The sequence below is a fragment of the Ixodes scapularis genome, unplaced genomic scaffold (genome assembly GCF_016920785.2).
Source record: "Ixodes scapularis isolate PalLabHiFi unplaced genomic scaffold, ASM1692078v2 PGA_scaffold12__126_contigs__length_90152505, whole genome shotgun sequence".
NCBI classification, from domain to species: domain Eukaryota; kingdom Metazoa; phylum Arthropoda; class Arachnida; order Ixodida; family Ixodidae; genus Ixodes; species Ixodes scapularis.
Window position 1 is genome coordinate 57,718,867 of NW_024609838.1, and position 23,497 is coordinate 57,742,363.

Genomic DNA, 23,497 nt, shown 5'->3' on the forward strand with positions numbered 1-23,497 from the left:
GAGAGGAAATGTAAGACGCTCAGCGAGACGGCTGGTGTGGCGGACAGTTTTCCTGGAAGCCCAACGACAACGCAACTTGCTCGTATTTGGGGAAAAGACTGAGTTGGGGGACACAAGAGTAAAGGAAGTAGACACCACCAACAAACCTCAGGTCAAATGCTTTGTATGCGACAAACCGGGACACAAGGCATCTGACTGCCGTTCGAAACCGAAACAACTCTACTGCGTGTACTGCTGTCGAGGAGGTCACGATGCTAAGACCTGCCCAAAGGGCACCGACTCGAAGGAAGCTTCCTGTTGCGTGTCTCTAGGAAGCAGAAGAAAACATTTGCACCAGGTCTGGGAACCTAATTCTAAAATCGAAAAGGGCGATAGAAACGGTATGGATGTTGAGCGACGGGGGGCCAAGACAGCGTACGACATGACTGTCTTAAAAAGTACACTGGACGGCCAGGTTGTCTCCGTCTTAAGGGACACCGGTAGCAACACCGTGGTGGTGCGTCGCTCGCTCGTCCCGGAGGCAGCACTCACGGGGACCATAGCCACATTGCGGCTGATAGATGGCCGAAGCATCGACGTTCCTAAGGCGCAAGTGTATATCACCTCCCCCTATTTCACGGGGACCGCAGTGGCCAAGTGCATGAACGCTCCAATTTATGATGTAATAGTCGGCAATGTTCCCGGCTCGCGTAACGCATCCTCTCCCGATCCTCATTGGAAAGAACCGGCGGGGGCCTCTAAAGTTTGGGGAGAAGATCCCATGAATGACGAGAAGCCAGAGCATCTCGCACCCACTTCGATCCTAGCCGGAGCAAGGGTTACTGGGCAACGCCGAAAAGCGCCCACCGTTGAAATTGGCGCCGTGCAGGTGACCGCGAAGAAACCCGTGCTCGCCGAGCGGGTGCTGGGCACCGTCCAGTGGTTCAACGTAAAGAACGGCTATGGCTTCATCAGCCGCAACGACACGCGGGAAGACATCTTCGTCCACCAGACCGCCATCGCGCGGAACAACCCGCAGAAGGTCACGCGCAGCGTTTACGAGGGTGAGACCGTCGAGTTCGACGTCGTCGTCGGTGAGAAGGGACGCAAGGCTGCCAATGCGACAGGTCCCGCCGGCGAGCCCGTACCGTGCTTCCCTTACGCCACGGACAGAAAACGCTTCAGAGGGCGATGGTTCCCATGACGGAGTCAACGCCGACCGATACCCAACCCGCGCCACGGTGTGCAGGTCTCGGACGACTTCCATGAAGTTGTGCTCGTGCCGGACTCGCGGCGGCCGCAAGCGCCACCGCAGCGATGGCTGCAGCCTGGGAGATCCCGTTTACGCCGCTACTACCGCTGTTCCAGAGGTATGACCAGGAGCTCGCTACCCGCCGAAGACATGAGACCCCACTTCCAGTTTGAAGAGGAGGCCGAATACGAGGACACCCGAGCCCAGCGGAGGCCAAACCGACGCTTCTACGGGAGGTACTTCGGCACGCGTGGCGGAAGGTCTAGGAGTGATCCACAGCGGTTCGACTTCGAGAAGGAGCCCAGGAACGTGCCGGGTTCGTGGCGCAAGCCGAGAACTAGGTCGACGTCGGCGTCGCCTTTGAGGGCGTCCGCCGGACGTAACCAAGAGTTGAGTAGCGAACACTCTTCGGCAGAAAGCGTTGAAAGCGTTTCGAAAAAAAGACGGAAAACAAAAAGAGCTCGATGCGTCCGGGAACGCAAGGGCTGATTCCAAGCAGTCCTCGGAGAAGAAAGACATTTGCGAGGAAAAGACACCGCCGCAGACCGAGAAGGCGGTCAGCCATCTGTGAAGGAAGCGACCTTGCAGCGGCAGTATGGTCGCTACCACGATTTTTGACGTGGGAAGTAATAATGAATCCACCTCTTTTGCTTGTGTTTTGGTCCGCATCTCGTGCATATTTGTTTCGGCTACCAATCGTGTATTAGATGTGGGGAAAATCGAGAGGAGGTTTCGCGTCAAGTGAAAGTTCTGTGACGACTGACTTAAGCGCGATTTCTGGTATCATGAAATGAGCACGTACGCTGGGAAGGATGTTGAGCCTGGCCCTGCAAAAATAGTGCTTTCGTGTTGAACATATCAGGGGCTCAGAGAACGTAGGTGCGGATTACATGAACCGCCTAGTCTAGTTGAGATAAAGTGTGGTTTACGTTAGGTGATGGATGCATGCGGTTTGAAAAATTTGTTCTTCAAGTGTTTTTTGTGTGCGTTTATTGATATGTGTAACCTTCGCGCACCTAACATAGATTTTTTTCCGGAAAAAAACTCGTAGACTCTTGTGATGTGCGCCGCTGAGAACCACCCCTATTGAAAAAGGCCAATATAAAGTCGACTTATTGGAAATATTGTATTCCAATGAAGATGATGGAAACCAATAAAAACGTATTGTTATCCGATTAACCCAATAAGCACGATGGGAATTCATATCGGAGCACAATATCCCGATATAGTATGCGGTTATTGGTATACAACAGGATATTGGAGCACAATATCCCGATATAACTTGCGGTTATTGGTATACAACACGATGTCGGAGCACAATACCCCGATATAATACACGGTTATTGGAATAGAATACGACATCGCGTGCATATTGGTGACCGACATGGACATACTGTACGGCCACACGATATACAAATATCGGTCGTCGATCATGGGACCAAAGGAAAATACAATATGATATCGCGCGCATAAATCTCAGAACGCGGATACGAAGTTACCAACATGAATTACGTTGGTATATCCACACAGCAATACGCGAGAAATATATTGGGTGTGGATACACACATAGTATAAACGTTCTGAGTTGCGAACACATTAACATTGATCGACAGTGCAAGTATGTACAGCTGTTAGTACGGCACACAGTACACACAGCCTCGCGCGTTTGAAACTAGACAACCACCAAACCATTCAGAATAACTATAGCCGGAACACCCGCCGCGACCTACCTTTTAATGACAAAGCCCAATAACGACGTGCTCATTGGAGTGATTGTTTTCCAACAAATGTTTATTGCAGTTGTAATGCAACAAAAGTTGATCGCCAAACAATAAACCCAACGTACCGGGATACAATTCGATGTTGCAACACAACATCGCAATACAACAAGAAACCATCGGTGTTGAGACACAACCACCAGACCGAATACCATATCAATACGAAGTTACCGACGGCGAGAAACACAACATCAAACACGATAGGTTCGAAGTTACCGGTGTGGGACCGAAATCGAACACGATACGTGGCAATGTCAGTTCGCACGATAAAATAATGAGGGTGAATAGGTTTGACAGGTCACGTGCATGTAGTTGCTTCTTACGCGCACATTTATCGATATTGACCCACCTTTCTGGGTAATCCTACGTGGTACACAAAATCCACGACGACATGCGAGAACATTTCACCCACCACTTTTCGTCGCCTGTTTCGCGAGATTCACACACTGTACGAAAAACGACGTGAAAAATACGTGCATTTGCGCCATCAAACGATACGTTACAGCCTCGTTTTTCGAGAAGATAGTTTCCATCGCCAACCCGCGCGCGCGCGCGCAAGCTCGCGCTTTGGAAGCAGTTTGAACTTCGAACTGTTCGAACTGTTCGAACCTCGAAGGGAGCGAGCCCGGCGAGCGCGCGATGCCCGCGAGTCGGCGTGCTGCCGAGCCAGCAGAGCGGCCGAGAGAGCTGAGATAGCCGAGAAGCCGAGCATGCGCAGTGCGCAGCGGGCGGCCGTCGGTTGCGCGACCCGGCTGACCCGGCGACCCGGCCAGCCGGCGCCGTCGCGCTGCCGGCGGGATTGGCGTTCGTCGCACTCTGTGCTCGTGGGCATCGAGCGAAACCTACACACTTTCCATTGCTTCGAAAGGTACGTATACACGACTTTATTACTTGCAGCATTGAGTGCTTTGGTGTACGCGGATCAAAGTAAACACCGAAGGACAGAAAGGAGACGTGAAGTTTTTTAATCGCGGCCTTTTTGAACGCATGTGTCCCCTGTTGAAAACCTCTAGCTGTGCTCTGTTGCAGGCGTCATTTCGACTGCGTGTGCTCCAATGTAACGTCAGTCACTGTTCACACTCGGCTAGCTTTGCCAGTTTGTTATCTCATGTGCGAAATAGACGTAGAAACCAGCGCCGCGTCTCTTTCGGATACTAAGCCTCCAGCCCCCTTCCTTCCGGCGTGCTTTCTGCCGCGACCGTTCGGCGCATTGGATTCGCGGGCGCGTCAGGCTCATTCGAAGCTGGTTCGAAGAGGCGTTGTTTGAAGCTGACGAGTCGCCGAAGTGTTACCGGAGCTTCTCTTTAGGAAAGTCGCAATCGACGCTCGGCGGCTCGGCTCTGAGCTCGTACTTTTCTCCTCCCGGGTAGACCATGAGTGCCGATGAACGAATTTGAAAAACGCTAGCGAGTGACTTTGTTACGCCGCCCAACTGTGCTTCTATCAACGGCGCAAAGCAAATAATGTACGGAAAAAAAAACGCGTTTTTTTTATTTTGTTGGCCATGTTTCACCTCAGCGCAAAGTGAATCGCGGCTGAACGTCGGTTGACTCATTACTGTGCCTAGATTGTAACGGAACCTTTTAGACGTGATCTTATTCTGATATCGTTATATCTCACCTTTTCATCTTGGCTGCACATTTCTAGATGACATTCTACACATTGCACTCCTTGTCGACATGTCGCTGGTGCTTGAGACTAATTGGAAGTCACTGTTTGCTCACTCCTTGGTGCACATATTTTATGTTCAACATCAGTTATCTGAAGGAGGCTCCATGAAACCCTGAAATTTGTTTAGAGGTACCTCTACGTACTGTATTAGAGTGCTGTTTTGTGTGTTGTAGGTTCGTACAAAACCAAATTGCACTTTGTAATATACCTTATGACTGTTTACTACAATTAAAGTTGCAATGAAGCATTGGCCACAAGGGGTAACTCGGCCAACGTGGCCGACATATTCCTCGCATAATTTTCTCCGTGGGTCATTTTGGATGTTGACAAATTTTCTTGTGAATAATGAGTGTTATGCACATATGTTTCTTCTACTTTTCAGACAGGTACATCAGTTAGATAAACCCCAGCAAAGGCAGCAAGAGAGTCTCATAGGGTCACACCAAGGATAACGGCATTCTTGTCCGAGTCCTGGGTCTTCTCGCCGAACTTCACTGAACATAATGGTACATTTCCTTTCCTTAACTTTCTCCGAGCCCATGGTGAATGACTAGGCAGAGGGCATGACAGGCGGTCGGCGGAGAAGTCACGAGCTGGCGCGAGACAGTGCGTGCTGAGCGAGGCTGGAGCTGGGCAGGAACATCGGAGCCGGGCTGCCTGGCCTGGCCCATGCCGAACCCCGGAGCGGTCCACCAGCGAGGTTGGAAGTCCGGACCGGTGAAACGGCGAGTCCTGGCCATCTAGCCTAGGCCATGACAATCCCGGGGTGATTCCACAGCGAGACTCGGGCAGTGATAGCCCGAGACAGCCAGTCTACGCAGCGCTGGCGTGGCAAGGACGATCCGCAGGCCTGTACACTGACTCCGACTGTGAGCTCTGATCGACGGGCGACAACAAGGGTCGGCGTGCCTGGACTGCCGGCTCCGAACGACGGGCAACCGTGAGGTACAGTCAACTTATTCGCTGTCTTCTCGTTGCTGTATGTCACTCCCTGGCTGACAGGCGGAGCGCATACCAATTGGGCGGTGATTATTAGTAGCTAAGTGAACTCCATAAAGAAACCAACATTAAAATGAAAAATCCAACGTGGGGCTCGTTCGGTATGCCTCTGCTTCTAGTCGTCCCCAGGGAGTCTCACGGATTCGTTAAGCGGGTTGTTCACTAACGCTGACGATGCGCGTTGAGACAAATATGTTGGAATTTTGGTGACTTGTCTCACGGCAGAGCTCAGCAGGTGTCTCCTCGAATCGAGTAGCTAAAGGGCTCGAAGAACGAGGTTGCAGACCCGCTTTCTCGGGTACCCCAGATTAATGGTTGGCAAGAGACGGGGAGCGCGTTTAAGATGTAAGAAAGTTGTCTTCAGAGGCAGAGGAGAGTCACGGTATGTTCGCTGGAAGGCAGGATAACGAGTGGCAGGAGGGGAAACAGCCAGGACTCATTGCAGATTTAGGATTTAGGCTTGGGGTGATGCGGTAGGCAAGTAAGCGCTTGTCGAGGCCTGGAGGACAGATGGGTTTTTGTCAGTGGGTGTTGGAAGGATTGCAGAAATGGCAGTTGACACCGGGAACACTGGCAGACAAGATTGTCAGCGGGTGTCGGGTAAACTGGCGGAAATTGCGGTTGGCACCTGGAATGCTGGCAGGCGAGTTAATGAGCACTATTATTTGTAACTACTGGGCCAAGACGGCTAGTTGCGTTGCGTCAGTCCAACAATCGACGAAGGGCGGAGGGACGACTCTCCCTTGAGGGGGGTCGTTCCAAGAAAGTTACGAAATTATTTATATGATTCTTTCTCAACTTCACTCTGGCTGGTCGTGGCAGTGACAGCAAGACTTTTAATAAGTAATGTCGCGTCACGACCTGGCCGGGGATGCGGCGGTAGATATTTAGGTGACTTGAAGCTGTCCAGCTTGCCTTGAGGTGTGAACGGTTGAAGCAGGCTTGCTCGCTGAGCGTGAACGGTGAAAGCGAGCCTAAGGCCCACTTCAGACGGGGCAATTTCCCCCAGGAACTTAACGTCGCAACACCAGCAACACGGGCCGCCTGCGTTCACACGCTGCATCCGAATTGCTATGACTTGCCATCATCATGAATTTGCATTTTTCTTGCATATATAGACGCACAACTACGTGCTAAAAACGTGTTTTTATATCTTTGAGTGGCGTTGAGAATACTGACTCATGTTTCTGAAAAAGTTTATTTCCAAAATGATCCATTTCAAACCAGGACCAAGTCTTCAGCTGTCATCCTCACCACCACAGGGGTGTCACGTGAAAATATTGCGTCCCTGATTGGCTGCTGTCGCTTCAAACTTCTCCAGTTTGTTAGAGTTGCTTGTCTGTTTTGAGCCGAACTTGATCTCAGAAATGCGTGCTGATCTGGGAAAATCTAGGGAACAACCCGCCAGCAACCTCAAAAATGCTAGAAACGTTGCCCCGTCTGAAGTGGTCTTTAGGGAACTGAAATCAAGGGCAATGGAGCTCTGGGTTCAAACCCACCTGGAGACGTTTCTTTTCTTTTTGCCTTTTTTTAGTATACTGTTAACGACTTCATTTTCGCGGGCTCAAATTTTTGCGAATCGGGCCAAAGCTGAAAATTTGAAATTATTCGCGGGCTCTAACTTTCGCGAAACGAGCTCAGCTTCCGTAGTGTTTACATATTGCCCGAGTTGTTCGCGGGACGTATTTTTCGCGTTTGCAGGCGATTCGCGAAATTTGCGAAAATTAGTTCCTCGCGAAAATTTAGTCGTTTACAGTATATATATATATATATATATATATATATATATATATATATATATATTTATATTTATAAATAATACTTTTTTTAAGTTTTAACGTATAGACGCATAATTTACACACTAATTCACATTCAGAAGTGCTTTTATTCACACACTGTCTCCCTAGTGCTTGCAATAGCTTCTTGCTGAGCTATTGCAAGCTCTGCAAAGAGAGGGGCATTTTCCCACCCTTTTCAGGCTGTAAAGCTGTGGCTTGCACAGCTCAAGCAGGTCGCACCTCGCACACTGGCTCCATCATCAAGCATAGGGGCTGCATGAGTTGCGCCACACCGTAAGGCTATATACGGTCGGGTCACAGCACCTGGGACCATTCGTCGCTGTGCTCAGCTATGGTATGGTAGCATGGTCAGGGCATGAAGCAGGGGTACAACTTGGAAATGCTCATCTTCATCACATTTGAAGCACATTTTTTTATTACTTTTGTGTCGAGTTGTCAGCATTTTAAGGGTGAGGAAGCAAGCAGCAGCGAGAACAAGAAAAAAATTGAAAGCCGCTCTTCATGAGAAATTATTACGAGCACTATTAAGCCGTGGAGTATTCTTAAAACGCTTCTAAAGTTGAATTAGCATATAAATTATGTGCTAGTGCCTCAAAAAAAAATTTAATAAAAATTAAAAAGGATAAAAATATACACCAGGAGGACTTAAACCAGAACTACACAGTCTGTAAATTTGAAATTTGACACCATAAACCACTTGGCCACCACCCAATTTTATTTTTAGGTCGTTTATCGAGGTATATGAATTTCGTTTGCAGCTGTGGGCTGCAAGGGAAATAGCCTTATTTTCATTTACTTTACTATTCCCACCAAATATGACAAGTGACCAAGAATAGAAACTCATTTGTCGGCCGAGGCACTGTACTTGCATCAAGTACAGTACTGGCTTGGTAGGCTTATATTTTGTTTCATCACCCGTTTAGGATTCTGTTGTCGCTCATCAAAAGAAAAGAAAAACTGACTAAGTCTGACTTATTCTGGTTTGCAGGTACCCTTGGCAGTAAACTCTGCTAAGTGGGGCAAAATATATGTTATACATTTTTTTAGCAAATATGCATTGTTTTAGCAAAATGAGCTACACTTTTTGACTAAGGTGAAACAGAACGAGCCTCTCCACCTTGGTCTGTTTTCATCTCTCGCAGCCACTATTTCCTGCTTTTTGTGGTTTGTATCAGACTTTTGTGTCTCTGTCCGGCCAAAGCATCTGTGTTAGACTCAGATTGGTTTCTTTAGGATATGTGCAGGTAATCTTCGCAGCAAATGGCTGCCAATCAGAAACACAAGTTTGTTCTCGGCCACCAAGAGCAAGTATTTTCAAGGTGAGCTATTACCGCCTGTATGAGTTTGTGTTTCATTCCTCTTGGATGCCATTTCCTATGTGTTCTGGTCTTGCATTAGTATTTTGTTGTGTCTCTTCTGCAAAAACACCCAAGTTTGACTAAGACCGGGTCTTTCTTATACATGCAGGTCTTGGTGGCGAGCACCAGCCAATCAAGGCCAGAAGTTTGCTCTTTGCCGCTCATGGCAAATGTTTTCAAGGTGAGTGATTGATGCCTATCTGAGTTGTGTGTTTTATTCCTCACAGACACTCTATTTCCTGTCTTTATAGTGGTCTTGTGTCAGGCTTTTGCGTCTCTGTCTGGCCAAAGCATCTGTGTTAGACTAAGACTGGGTTCTTTAGGGTATGTGCAGGTATTCTTCGCAGCAAATGGCTGCCAATCAGGAACACGAGTTTGTTCTCGGCCACCAAGAGCAAGTATTTTCAAGGCGAGCTATTGCCCGCCTATATCAGTGATGTGATGGCTGCGCCAATTGCGCCAAACTGCGCCAAGGGGCTAACCCTGCTACATCCTGCTACATTTTGCCAAAATATGGGTAATCTGCGCCAAAGGGCCAATTTTGGTTGCCTTTCAAAACTGAAACTAAACTAAGTACCGTAACTGAGCATGCATGAGCTAGGCGGCGCAAACGGCCGCCCGACACAAAATACCCTGCATCAATCGTCCATGGTTTTTTGCATGGTTTTTCCGCCATGCCGTCTCTCCTTTCATGTCTCGTCGTCTCGTAAGCGTAAGTCTCGTCTCGCTTTTTTTTAACGACAGTTGCCGGCGTGTGTGTGTGTGCTGCGACGCTACCGTGCTGGGTACCAGCCATGACGTGACGCTGTGAAACGAAACTATGTTTCGGCGAGGCGGGAGTTACTTTTTGAGCTGAAGCTCTCGCTCCTGAAATCAACGGCCGCAAGACGTTGGAGATATGGAGCTTCCTAAACTGAAACATAAGGACCGCCGCATGTTCATCAACATTCATGTTCTTGTTTAAAACATACGCTGCTACAAAATCCCTCTCTAGCTCAAAGACTGCTGTGTCGAAATATTGATTACCTAGGTTTCTCTTGGTGGGCTTTCTTTCGAGAGGGACCCCGGTACGTGAAAAATGTGTCGCGAAGAAGAGTTGAAGTGAGCTGAAGCAAAGAAGGGAATGTCTGCACGCTGAACCCACAGAGCGCGCTTGTTTGTCTCGAGTTCAGTCGTTGCACAAAGCGACCCTGGCTCGCGATGTCTTGCATCAATGCGCTCAGGTTGTTTTTTTCTGTGTTTATCTCATACCTCACCTGCCGGCCTTGCAAGCACGCGGCGCTGGACTCTTTTTTGTCGCATGCTGGGCAGTTACATTTTGCATAGACTTTTGGCAACCAGTTGGCGGCAGAGCGGAGAGGCATGGTTTGGGTTTCGATCGAACAGCCATTTCGCTCGCGCGACGAAGCACGTGACCTGCAAGCCTGCAGGAGTTGCCCTCACGTGCATGTGCACCAACGATGCGAACATAATTGCAAAACAGAGGCACCAGCTGGGACGCTTGTAATTCATTGTTTTACATTTAATTAGTTTTGACGAAAATCTGGCACGTCGGCAACCAGTAAAACGGTGGCAAGCAGTTTTTCGGAATTGCTTGGCAATGCCTACAGCACTGTACACTTGTGGGGTGTCGCAATATTTCTTTGGAGACATTGAAATTGGACATTCATTACTACCCTAAGCTAAGCAAAGCTTGCCCCAGCCTTGCAGAATGTTTCGAAAAGCAAAAAGAAATGTGTCATGTCATTTGCATTTCAGTTACATCTTGAAAGACTCCCAGGTGGCCGAACTTCACCATAATTGGTTTATTTCGGTGAGCATGATTCTCTTCGCGTGTCCAGCATTTAAAACAAATATTTTTATTTTTATTAGAATATCTGCTTTAAAAGCTACTTTTGCTGCTCCAAAACACTGTTTTGGCTGCTCCAAAGGCCACTTTTTCTGCTCCAAAACGGCTTAGGCCAATCACATCACTGCTATATGAGTTTCAGCATTTGTCAAAGAGCGCAAAAATCACAGCCCGGGGGTTGGCCATTGCAAAAATGTTGACTCAGAAGCGCATAGGGAGGAAGCTTAACAAAAGTATCCACCTGCCTCTTTAAGTGAAACCAAAACTAAGAATCTGGGTTCCATTTGAAAAAAAAAAATTGTCAGCCCGAATTAACTCAAGGCGGCACGGAGCAAACAAGCCATGGTACGAGTAGGCTTGGTTCAGGCTTTTGTAGGGGTGGTCGATGATTTGGTGTTTTCTAAAAAGTTATCTTTTTCTAAAAGTGTGGTGGTCGAATATTCGGGGATGGGCATTGAGTCAGGATCTTAAGGTAAACATTTCATCCACATGCCGGGATTCATGTGCCTTGTCCCCCTAGCTAGTGGGACAAGGCCTTCAAAATTTTAGGTTCGCAAAAGGGGTGCGTCAGTATTGACGTCTCATTTTACGTCAGGCCTTTCATTTTAAAACTCCCTATGAATGACATGGCTAACATTCGTTTGGGTGTACTTCCTCCCAGCAAGTATATGGTTCTGTCTCAAAAGGTCTAATCTGATGTTGACTGCACCTCAGGTCTCCACCGACGATTGATCAGGACGAGACTCAACCGGGACACTAGGGAGGAGCGGCTTAAGCAAGGGAGGCTACATATGCGACAGCTTCTTGCGGACAAGAAACGAAAATAGATAGATGGTGAGTGTTTCAATTGCTAAGCCTTATGGCATGCACATTCTGTTTGTTATGATTGAAGGTTCCTGCAGAGTTCAATTTCAACCATTGTTAAATACCGAGCATGCGCTCAGATCGCAGAAGCGCCTACCCTCTGATTCGAAACGATCCGCAACTAATCAAAGGGCATACCAGACACCCATCCACCTGTTTTCAGCAATGCTCAAAATATTAAAAGAGCGCATCAAGCGCCAGGTGCTTTGGCGTCTTTGCCACAATGGCGCCAGTTGCCGAGCTGACAGACCTGTGACTGGCACAAGCCATGGCATGGCCTTTGGGAACCAGGGAATCGAGATTAAAGAAGTAGCGCAGAAATTGGAGGCGGGTGGTGAAGGTGAGCAGAGCTAATGGAAAACAAGGATGAAGGGGGTCCGTCGCATGAGGCATCTATGTCCCGTGCATGTAATTTGAATGTGCTGTAGGCGGCTACTCGAAAAAAATTGTTACTTGTACGTAACTAATCAAAAATCTCTCTTGCAGTTTCCCCGGCCCACAAGCCAGCAGGTGCCAGTTCGCTCTCGTTCAAAGGTGAGGATTCCAGATTTTCTAGTTTGCTCTGAAGCAGCAATACTGAAGCCAAACAAGCGGTACGGCATATTTAATTGACGGAACTTAGAACGACTGGGGACGCTTTCACTGAAGCTTGTTTTGCTGCAATACACGCGTGTATTGTAGCAAAACAAGCTTCCGTGAAAGCGTCCCCAGTCGTTCTGAGCTCCGTCATTTAAATATGCCGTATTGCTTGTCTGTCTGGCTTCAGTGTTGCTGTAGGCGACAAAACATGTTCCCAGTTTTGTCACAAGAGGCATGTTATGTCACGCACATGCAATTTTGATTTTATCTGGCTTAGTGTGCTGTAGGTGGCTGGTCAAAGAAATTGGTACTTGGACGCAGCTAATCGCAAATCTTTCTGACAGTTTCCAAGGCTAAAGAGCCAGCAGGTCCCAGTTTGCTTCTCCTCAGAGGTGAGAATTCCAGATTCCCGAAGCAGGAATACTGAAACCAGACGACCGGTAGAGCATTTTTAATTGACAGAGCTCGGAACGACTGGGGGCTTGTGCATTGAAGCTTATTTTTCTGTAATACACGCGAGCGACATTGACGTATGCCCAGTTACGTTGCAAGATGTTATCTATGCCCTGCGCATGTAATTGTTTTAATCTTTTCGACTTAGTGTACTTTACGGGGCTACTCAATGTAATTGCTACTTGAACGCAACTAATCGCAAATCTCTCTTCCAGTTTCCATGGCCTACAAGCAAGCAAGCACCAGTTTGTTTTTCCTCAAAGGTGAGCATTCCAGATACTTTTGTTAGGTGCAAAGCAGGAACTGTGAAGCCAGACGAGCCGATAGGTTTATTTAATTGACGGAGCTCAGAATGATCCGTGGCAGTGGAATGGAAGCTTATTTTTCCACAATCAAACGCAGACATAATTTTGATTCTATCCGGCTTAGTGAAGGATTGCTACTTGTTGCGAACTAATCACAAATTTTTATTTTGCAGTTTCTATATAGCTACAGCTAGCAGGTGCTGCTTTCATTAAAAGGTGAGGATTTCACATTCTGTTTTCGAACAGCAAGTTCTTGAATGAGGGTCCTAAACAATTAACTTTCTTTTGCAGTAAATGCCAGATCCTCCAGTTCAGGAATATGTTAAATATATTTGGTATGGATAAGCCCAGTGTTTTGCTTCTTTATTCATAATTTGACAACAACAACACTTTTTTATTTTATCACTCAGAAATACACACAAGAAGAGACTGCGTTGCAAAGAAATGTCGTGCTGAACGTGATATTACAACTCTCATATAGTTTTATTGGATTCCAATATCCATAATACGCTGAGTATATTGGAATCGTAAACCCTTATTGGATCCCCATACGACACATGGGGATCCAATACGGGTTTATATGGTATTGGATTCCAATATTTTCAGCGTATTATGGATATTGGAATCCCATAACAAATCCTTATTGTAATACAATACAATAAATGTAATGTTTTCCAATACACTGTATATATTGTTTTGCAAGACAATAAAAAGATATTGTTTACCAATATCCATAATACGCTGTTTATATTGGGGTTTTCCAATAGGGATCACCGGGCTACAGATGTTTTCGCCATGACGCGGCCCGCGTGCCACGAGATATACTGTCGACGGCCGGAGAAAAGGCACGACCGAAAACAGAACGAAAAGAGGGAGAAGAAGACAAGCGGTCCGAGGAGCTGGCTGACCGTTGAGTTCCTCCCGGTTCGACTAGGCCGGGAACTCAAGAAAGCGCTGGCCTGGCCACCGGTCCCCCTGAGTGCGTTCTGGTTCCACAAGGCCGGGAACTCGGAGACTCGTCAGCCTGCCCTCCGCCCTCGCTGGGTTCGTCCGGACTTCTGAAGACCCGGAACCCAACACTCCGCCCGCTCAGCCATTTCCACCTTCGCAACGACAGAAGACTTCAAGACCCAACGTATGACGAACTACTTTCTATTGGCATTAAGAACTGTGGAAGCCGCGTGTGTAATATCCACTGATCCCTAGCAAAAATAACGGTTTGAAATCAGTCCGGAAAGTGAAATCCGGACTAAGATCAAACCGGAGTCACACCGGAGAGGCGGCTTCCGGTTCGCACAAACCGTGAATTTTCAAATCCGGTTCAAAGTCAAATTGGAGGAATTCCGGACATGCAAATTCCGGATCGCTCTAACCGTGAATTTTCAAATCCGGTTCAAAGTCAAATTGGAGGAATTCCGGACATGCAAATTCCGGTTCGCTCATACCGTGATTTTCCTAATCCGGTTCAAAGTCAAAGTGGAGGAATTCTGGACATGCAAATTCCAGTTCGCTCTAACCGTGAATTTCCTAATCCGGTTCAAAGTCAAATTGGAGGAATTCCGGACAGACAGATTCCAATTCGCACAAACCGTGATTTTCCCAATCCGCTTCAAGGTCAAATTGAAGGAATTCCAGACAGTCAAATTCCGGTTCACACAAACGGTGATTTTCCTTATTGGTTCGAACAAACCGTGATTTTTGGAGTCCGGGTCAAAGTACAATTGAAGGAATTCCAGACACACAATATGCGGTTCGAACAAACCATTTTTTGTCAAATTCGGTTAAAAAACAAATTGGACAAAGTCTAGACTGAAAATATCTGCTTTGCACAAACCATACTTTGCCATATCTTTTTCCAAAAAAAATCGGATCAGCCGCCTGATGCCGAAGACTTTCAAGCGTATGGTTGAAATATCGAGTTGCAAACAATCCATCCCGGTACCGTACGTACGGGCTGCTGCGTCGATCAAAGCTCAGACCGCAGAAGACAGTCAGCTGATATGCGGCGCCAAAAAGGCGACATCACGGCGATTTTTGTGCAAGTCATCGCCATCTGATTCCGTCTAGCATTTTTATGCACTCTGTAATACTTTTTCCTTATTATGCTTAAACAACGTGTTGGTATTTTTTAGTTATTTTTAAATAATTGCTTGATAACTGTCAAATAATTTTTTTATATAATTTTCTCCACATAAAAACAAACAAAAACAAGAACTAATTCGATGCCACAGCTAGATTTACACGCAATCGGGAAGTGTCATTTCAGTATCTTTGACAGCTTTCCTGCGGTCTCCTTGTTTATGCCTGCATGCTGAACATTCTATTATGGTGCACATGCAGGCAATTTTAGGGGCTTTTATCAATTTAGGTACGCAAAGCAGGGATTTAAACCGTAACCGAAACCGAAAACCATTTAGGAACGAAAACTTTCAGTAACCGTAAGAGAAACAAAATTGTTATTTGAAATAAAAAAAAACACGTAACTGTAAGCGTAACCGTAAAGTATTTACCGGTAACTGGTTTTAACCAATATTAGCCGAAAAAAAAATTCTCATGTATGACTTGGAGGACGGATCTTGAAATATTGTGGCAATTTGACAGAGTTACTTTCAGCGGGTGGTGCATCTGGTAATACGATGTCCGTTCAATCTAACTTTAGGATTAAGGATACCTGGTTGGAATCATTAGTCGTGCTTATAATAAAAAAAAGTCTATTTATAAATCTATCACGCTCCTACATCGCTACATGTGTCAGTACGTGTCGCCTTCAGTGTAATAACTACTAAGTTAAAATTCTCAGATGTCCATCCAATTCGGTTCTATCAAAACCACCAATGTTCCTGACATGCAGTAGCCAGTATGAAGAAACGAGGTAAATTGACTGTCATGCAGAGCTGGCGGAAAAGCTAACATGGTATTCATTTAGCCTGAAACGTCGCTAGTAGCGATTTTGAGACAACACAGAAAGAAAAAACAATGTGACCGGTTTGACATTGGCGTTAAGTGTATGTTTCATACTAACAGTGATCCAGAATTTATCTGAACAGAAAGCAATCACAAAAATTAAAATTATTTTGTGAAGTGAAAGCTAATACATCCTTTGATGGCCAGTATTTACATGGAAGTTCAGTGACTGGCCGGCATCGGCGCTTTGGTGTTCAAGCTGGCGAGCCCCGTCATGGAAGATCCGTCTACTGACCGGCATCGTTTTTTTTTTCGCCTTTTTCACTATGAAGTCAAGTCATTGAGATTCTGACAAACTGTGGCAATTCATGGATAGCGAGTGTAAATGTTTGCGTTGATCAATCCTTCCTAAATGACTGCCGACGCTAGGGTATTTTATCCCAGCATGGCAAGGCTGACGTGTTTTATCGCGAAAACGCAAGAAAAAACAATACGGTGAAGAAAATTAGCTGCAGAGGATTTGAGAATGTGACCGCCTACGCCACGAAAAATAAATTTTACAACGATGAACATCACTTTTTTCAGGAAGCTAGTTTAATTTGATGTACTATACTTAAGGTCCGGTGGTATACGCAGGTGTTTGGCCCTGATAAAAAATAAAAACGGTACAACGGAGCCTAAAAATGAAGAAAAAAAAAACGTGGCATGATTGACCACGCGCTTTGAGTTACAAAAACAATAATAAACATTACTTTCCAGAGACTAGAAAAGTAAGAGATGTGTTTATTGCTTATGACGCTACGAAATTGAGTGCGAAAATATGCTATTTCAGACAGGAATCAAGTACTTTCTGTGGTAGTTACGATTATCTAACAGAAATATTTCGAACGTTCCCATAGCCAAACGATATCTGTGGCTTTGATAAATTATGTTATACGACATACCGCTCCAGAGGAACGCGAATATAAAAACTTATTTTTTTAACGCAAAAAAGCGAGAAACACCACTGCATTGTGGATGTTCACACTGCCGGGTTTGTGAATGTGACCCCTTGACGCTACGAAAAGTAATTGTTACAACGTTGAACGATGCCGTTTCTGAAAGCTAGTTGAATTATCCGTGCTGCACTTGAATCTCAGGAATAAAAACGTGTCTAGGCCTAATAAAAAAGTAAAACTGCGGAGCGCAACCTGTATAAATAAAACCTGGCGGCACGCGGGGGATAGCACTGATCTACGAGAACAAATTAAATACTACTTTCCGGAAGTCAGAATATTAGGAAATGTGCTTAATACGTAGCGCGCTATGAGCTCAGCTAAATTACTGCCTTAAAATGACGGTATTTTTGATTCGACAGTGGGTGAAGATGGCCGCTTTCAGACAAACTTCAGCTGCATTACTTTGGCAGTTTTACCACTTACACATTTTCCCATTTTGCTCGCAATATGCTCAATATTATTATATTTCTTTCTTCTTTGAAAGGACTTGTACTGTTTGCCTACGGTTATGAATTATCCCGGCAAAAGAAGAGGGCCACGGTTTGTGCTTTGCAACGATTCAAACTTAGGCTCGCACTTTTTGTTTTCACCTTCTCCGTGATTATTACCCTAAAGAACGGTGCCGACGACTGCGAAAATATAAAAAAATATTTAAAATAATAAAATCTAATACAGAAAGGCGAGAAAAAAATATTTAAAAATATAAAAACTAATACAAGAAGGTGAGAAACAATATTTTAATAATAAAAACTAATACAAAAAGGCGAGAAAAAATATTAGAAATAATAGAAACTAACACAAGTAGGCGAGAAAAAAAATATTTAAAGTAATAAAAACTAATACAAAAGGTAAACAAAGATTTAAAATAATAAAAACTAATACAAAAAAAAAAAAAAAAAAACATAAGAAATAAGTGTTTTCCGGGATTCAAACCAACGTCCGCAGGCTCTGCAAGATAGCGCATTAGCAAACTAGGCTAAAGTTGCCCGGTTATCCAAGAGTGTTTTCTGGAAGGATACATGTCTGCTGAATTCGTTTCGAACTGTTGTACTTAGTTTCGTATTTGATATTTTCAACGTGTTCAAGACTTATTCTTAATATTATGGCAATAATGACGTCTGCAATAATTTATTATTGCTGTGTCTTATATGAGTTTTATAATGCGGTTTGCTTATCCTTTTATTTGAAACGTTTTGAAGATACGATAACAATCTCATCGAATCAACAGCCTATGTTTCGCACGGTATGCCGGCCGTATCGGCCGTGTGCGTTTGAATGCCTGCGTTCACGACCGGATAACGGTTAAATTTCCCGATTAGTCGTGATGCGTGGAGTTTGCCTTAAATTCAAACGAGTCCGAAAAAGACGGAAGCGACTGTGAGAAGTGGAACTTCGTCAAATCGGCTCAACAGCATCATGGTACGGGAACCGAAGTAAGTTCGTTTCTTTGTTCGTTAGGGCTAGCTTATTTCCTGCGTTCAGAAAGCTTGTTATTATCTGTAGATCGCTTGCTTTTACCAGTATTATTAATTGTGCGTGAATGGTGTTATGCGAGGCTGTTTTTCTTCTTTTTTTCCCCGATGCAGAGACTACTCGCTCAAGGTTCATCAGTAGCGGCGGAACTCTTTGGGAGACGGGGGGTGCGGGGGTGGGGGTCAAAGCGGATGGGGGAGGATTGCCTCCCCAAAGGCCTCCCTCTGCCGTATTGTTTACTGGTAAACTAGAATGTCTGGAAGCGCGCGGTGCGGTGGCCCTCCATCGCCGACGCCATTGCATGCGGAGAGTTGGACCCGACAAAAAGCACCGATTGATTGACCGAGCAAGCCCGTAGCTTCCACCGCCCAGTCGTCTCCAAACGATTTCATTTTCTCGATTCGTAATCAGAAAAGAATTGCCGAAAATTGGTGCCGCAATGAATTCACCCCATGGTTATTAATGCATAGCATACCACTTCCGATCGCAAAAATTTGTGCCCGCGAAATACTTTTTGACGCCGGCACTTATTCCTCGCGAAATGTCGAGCTCTAAATATCATTTGCTGTACACGTGTTTTTTTATGGTCCAACGCACGTGCAACGAATTTCACAGCTCCAGAAACACTCAGGCTGCTTTAAATGGTGAAGCATTTATTCTTTTCCTACCGCAGTTTTTTAGAGGCTATCAAGTATTAATTACAAGCTTCTAGGGAAATTTACAAGCATGTCCTGAATTAAGGTAGTGTCTCGCCAGTTTTTGGTATCTATATTTTTTTCAGTATAAGTATATAGTGTTAGACATACCTCACCAAATCCCTGTTTTTTCGTTTGGTATTGCCTTTAGCGAATGGTGCAACTTGTAATTGTTTTTAGTTGTTGCATGATTGTAGTAAGGTGGTGAGCTGGTACTAATGGAACATCTTGAAAAATTGTTCTAAAAAAAATCAAGGAGGCAGGGAAAGTAACACATAGACCTCATGCAAGCGCAAACTGAACTCGCATAAATCAGAAAAGGGAGAAATATAAATGCGGAAGGGCTCGAGCACAGGCCCAAGTGGAACGCGCTGATTTACCTGTTAGCAAGAGCCGACTAAAACAAAAAAAAACGTAATTCTTCTGTTAGTGAAGGTAACATATAGATGGCTAGTCATAAAGAGAGCTCAATCTATCTCTAAAATCTACGATGAATTGTCACATACCTATGCACTGTTTACACTACTCGTGTATGTCATCCTTAGGAAAAACGTCAATAATTAGCAGATACTATAAAAACATGGAAGATAATTATTTTAGGCCTTTCTTATTCGTAGTATGGGGCAACCAATGGTGTCCGCACATCCGTCGGTTACCTGAGCTGCCGAGGAAATTGTTTTTGCAGTATGATGCACATGGGTGAATTAGCACGGCCCACTTAGACCTGTTCGAACTTTTGTTAAAGCTCCTAACGCATTCTTTTTTTTTCTTTTCTAATGTATGTGTGTTGAGAGTCTGCACTCGTATGTAGTGTATGTATTCCTAGCCTTTATTCCTTGTTTTTTTGGGTACTTTTTTCAAGATGTTCAATCAGGGTGAACTCACCACTTTACTACATGGAAAGGCTGTTGCTAGTTCTAGAGTGTCTGTAAAACAATATACCTGACATCTTTGCCTCACATCCCGGTTCCTGAAGCTCACATTCTCCGAGTAAAGCCTTTCTGATTTCTCTCATCCTCTTATTTTCTTTTATGTACAATCAATCGAGTTGCGAATGTACACCAGTCTGCGTCCTACGTGTTTCTATATTTTTGTCCTTGTCTTTTTGTGCACATTTTCAAGTTGGTCTATGATATTTTTTTATCATGTATTCTAATCTGTGTTTTCATCTTTGTACCTACTGCAGCCTTTCCCAATAAGATGTTGGCATTCACTTTGCCATCCTGATGTGAGTGACCTGAGACGACACAAAATGACAGTCTCCCCTGCTGAAGTCCTGGCTTCATGAAGACTGCTAAGGCTGTTCATGGCAAGGTTAGCATTATAATAGCAACTTATTGCTGCTAGGATTGTTTTTGACACAGACTGCATTTATGGGCCGGCCTTTTGCAATTCTGTTGCCACTCACGTGGAATGAAAGTCTTTAGGGAAACTGCGCATTTCATTCGTAAGCGGAATGCTGAGTTTACAACAGAAGTGCATTGCGTTGCCTTGCGTTGGGGGTCGGTGGCCGATTGGGCAAGCGCACACCATTTGGAGCACGTGGAACGAAAGCTTGCGCTGCAGAATCCTGGGTTCAGTCCGAACCTCTGCCCATTTCGATCTAGAAAGCATCGTACTGGCATGCGTATCATTACTGCGTGGTGCAGGTTGTAGATTCCAGGCTAGCAGTCATACTGCACTGGCTAAATTGCTCACCTACAGCGAGCAACTCATCGCAACTTTGAAATGGCTCACAAACTACATGCTGTAAAAATATCCACAGAACCCCAACAGAAGTGCGTCACTAATTGCATCCAGTATTGCTGCGTTGTATCTGTATTTTGTATTTGTTTATTTAGTGTTCCCAATAATGGCTGAAGCCTTTCCATTGGTGCGCTTGTTAGTAGCAACACACGAACACAAACAAACGGCGAGAGTGGTGAACACCACCACTTTTACCGCTCGCCGCCGCGCCCATTGGTTTTCGGAGAAGTTTGCAGTGTTAGTCCTTGTGGTGTTTGGTCATAAATCGCACATGGACACAACCAGGGCACTGTACCTACAACTCAACACTTGCAAGACTTGCGTGAATACACTCTGTAGGTTCTCGCACTTTCAGAGTCATTTTAATGTTGCAGAAATGATAGAATGGATGCTTCGGCGAGTTGAACCATATTCTATGGTGACAGTTCAGAAAAACATTCGCACACCAGATACTCAGGAAGACAAGCACACGCGCTGAACTTACAACTCTCGTGTATTCAACTACTTTGTTCTTCTCTTCAACGTCTAGGTTGACGTTTCAGAGTGTGATAAGGAGAATAGCACAAAATACAAGGAAAGAAGCAAAGAACAGAAAAAAAAGAAACGGAGGGAAAACAAAAATAGGAAGCTCTTACAAGTCATCCCTCTCCCTCACTACTATACTTAAGATAGAAATTGGAGCTTTTTGGTCGACAACACAATAGGAGGACTACTTACACACTTGTTCTTCAGATGCTCTATTCTTTGCACTTCCATTATTTCCCTTGGCAATGGGTCTCGACTCTTAACTATTACGGAACAATTTTCAAAATGTGCTACACAACCACACTCCGGACAGTGGGTTCCCAAATGTCCAGCGGCGACTCGATGGGTGTTATAAAAATGCTTCTTTAAACGATCATTTAAACACTTGCCAGTCTGGTCTACATAAGTAGTGTGGTAAGACGTATGTAGGCCAGACTGGCAGGTGTTTGAATGATCGTTTAAAGGGACCATGAAATTACTTTTTTTACTTTTTCCACATAACTTTTACAATAAACCGTCAATGTTCACTGAATGCCGAACAGGCATCCGTTTTCGTCTCGGTTTATTAACTTCTACACAAAAAATTACTGAAATATCGACTTTTTCTTGACCGCAAAACAAGCCGTGACGTACGATGTTTCCGGAACCGGAAGTTCTCTCTGCAGTAGGAGATGGGAGCGTTAGCGAGTTGGGGTGCGCCGGTGGGTTTTACTGCGCCGATGTCACCGACGTATTTTCTGAATCGGCGCCTCTCATCGCCGCATCGCAGCTGAACGAAATTCAATGAGATACGTTGCGCTACAGCGACAGCATGGGACTAGTCCCATACGCCGGTATGCCTGTTGGGAAGTGCAGATGGGAACAATTTGCCGCGGCGTTTTTCGCGGTCTCGGAGATGCAGGAGCGAGCCGACGTTAAAAAAGATACGTTTGAACTGTCAGCAAGAGCCACGTAAATACCTGTTCACACTCGGAGCGGACGCGCGCGTTTGATGAAGTGCTGTATTCGCGCTGTTGGTAAGCGCTTCGGGACCGATCTTTTACAATTGCAACTCGATACTGACGCGACACTCGGCAAAGAAAGGTTGGACCGGTAATGCACGTATACCTCCCACGAACTGTTACAGCTCGACAGTGACGTGCAGTCTGTCAGAATAAAAATGGCATACCAATAACAAAGTGTACATACCGTGCTACGAAGGTAATCCATACAGCGTTTATTTCAGCTCTATATCACACAAAACAAGGAGAGCATCGACGAGGGTCCCTTTTCGACGAGTGTTCGTCAACACTGCCTCTGAAAACAAGGGGAAGAGATTGACCTCACCTCTTAACCTAAAATTGAGGTCAGCGATCAAACTATAATACGGAAGGGTCCACAAGGGTAGCGCGGGCATATTCCATTCAGTACGCCAGCCGGTCGTAGGCAGACGGTCTTGCGACGAAGCAACGCTGCGCCGAGTCGGAGTGCCTGCTAGGCCTATATTCTGAGAGTTTCGTCGGAGCGGGATTCGCGGCTGTTGTCGCTCTTCTCGGGTGTTTGTGGATCCAGCGTTCTTGTTCGTCGTGGTTTGTTTTAAGTACATTTCTTTCTTGCTGCTTGAAGTCGGCACGCGCGAGATGAACACGTAGAAAAATAAACGTTCAGTCAGTCAGAGTTTTGAGAGGAAGAAAACCAAAGGAAATAACCGTTCTGAACTTGGCCCTGCCCTACTGCGCACGCGCAGTAGTTGCTTCGTTTACCACACGATAGATGGCGCTTGGCTCTCAGCATTATCAAATTTGGCAATTTTCGCCACACATCTCTAATTATGCTACAAAATGTGGATCTGAATATTATTTAACAAAACTTTTAGGAAACATTCGCCGGCTATTTATTGTTTACGATCGCGGTGCTGGTGAGGTAGGCTCTTACCCAATAGGCGATGTGGATTCGGCTGACGTGCACCGATTCTGCGTATGCATCGTAGTGAAAAGGCAGAGCTATCGAAGGAAAGAAGTCGCAAAAGAGTCCAGTTTTCTTTTAAAAGTTCTATAGCAAATAATTTTTTTTGGCTCCCTAGTCTTGTGTTTTTGTGTTCCTTTTCACAGCTTTTACGACGTGCGGTGGATGAAATTCGATTTTAAAATCATTTCATGGTCCCTTTAAGGGAACATTTTTATAATAACCACCGAGTCATCGCTGAGCATTTGGGAGTCTGCTGCAGGGTGTAAGATAGACAGGCGGGGAAACGAGAGCCAAATGAGTGACCGCATTGTGTCCCCCTCGGT

General features: G+C 45.4%; 1 pseudogene; it reads left to right on the forward strand.

The window, feature by feature from the left end:
• The first annotated feature begins 421 nt into the window (after positions 1-421).
• Positions 422-1,802, forward strand: LOC115322627 (annotated as a pseudogene).
• Positions 1,803-23,497: the final 21,695 nt, after the last annotated feature.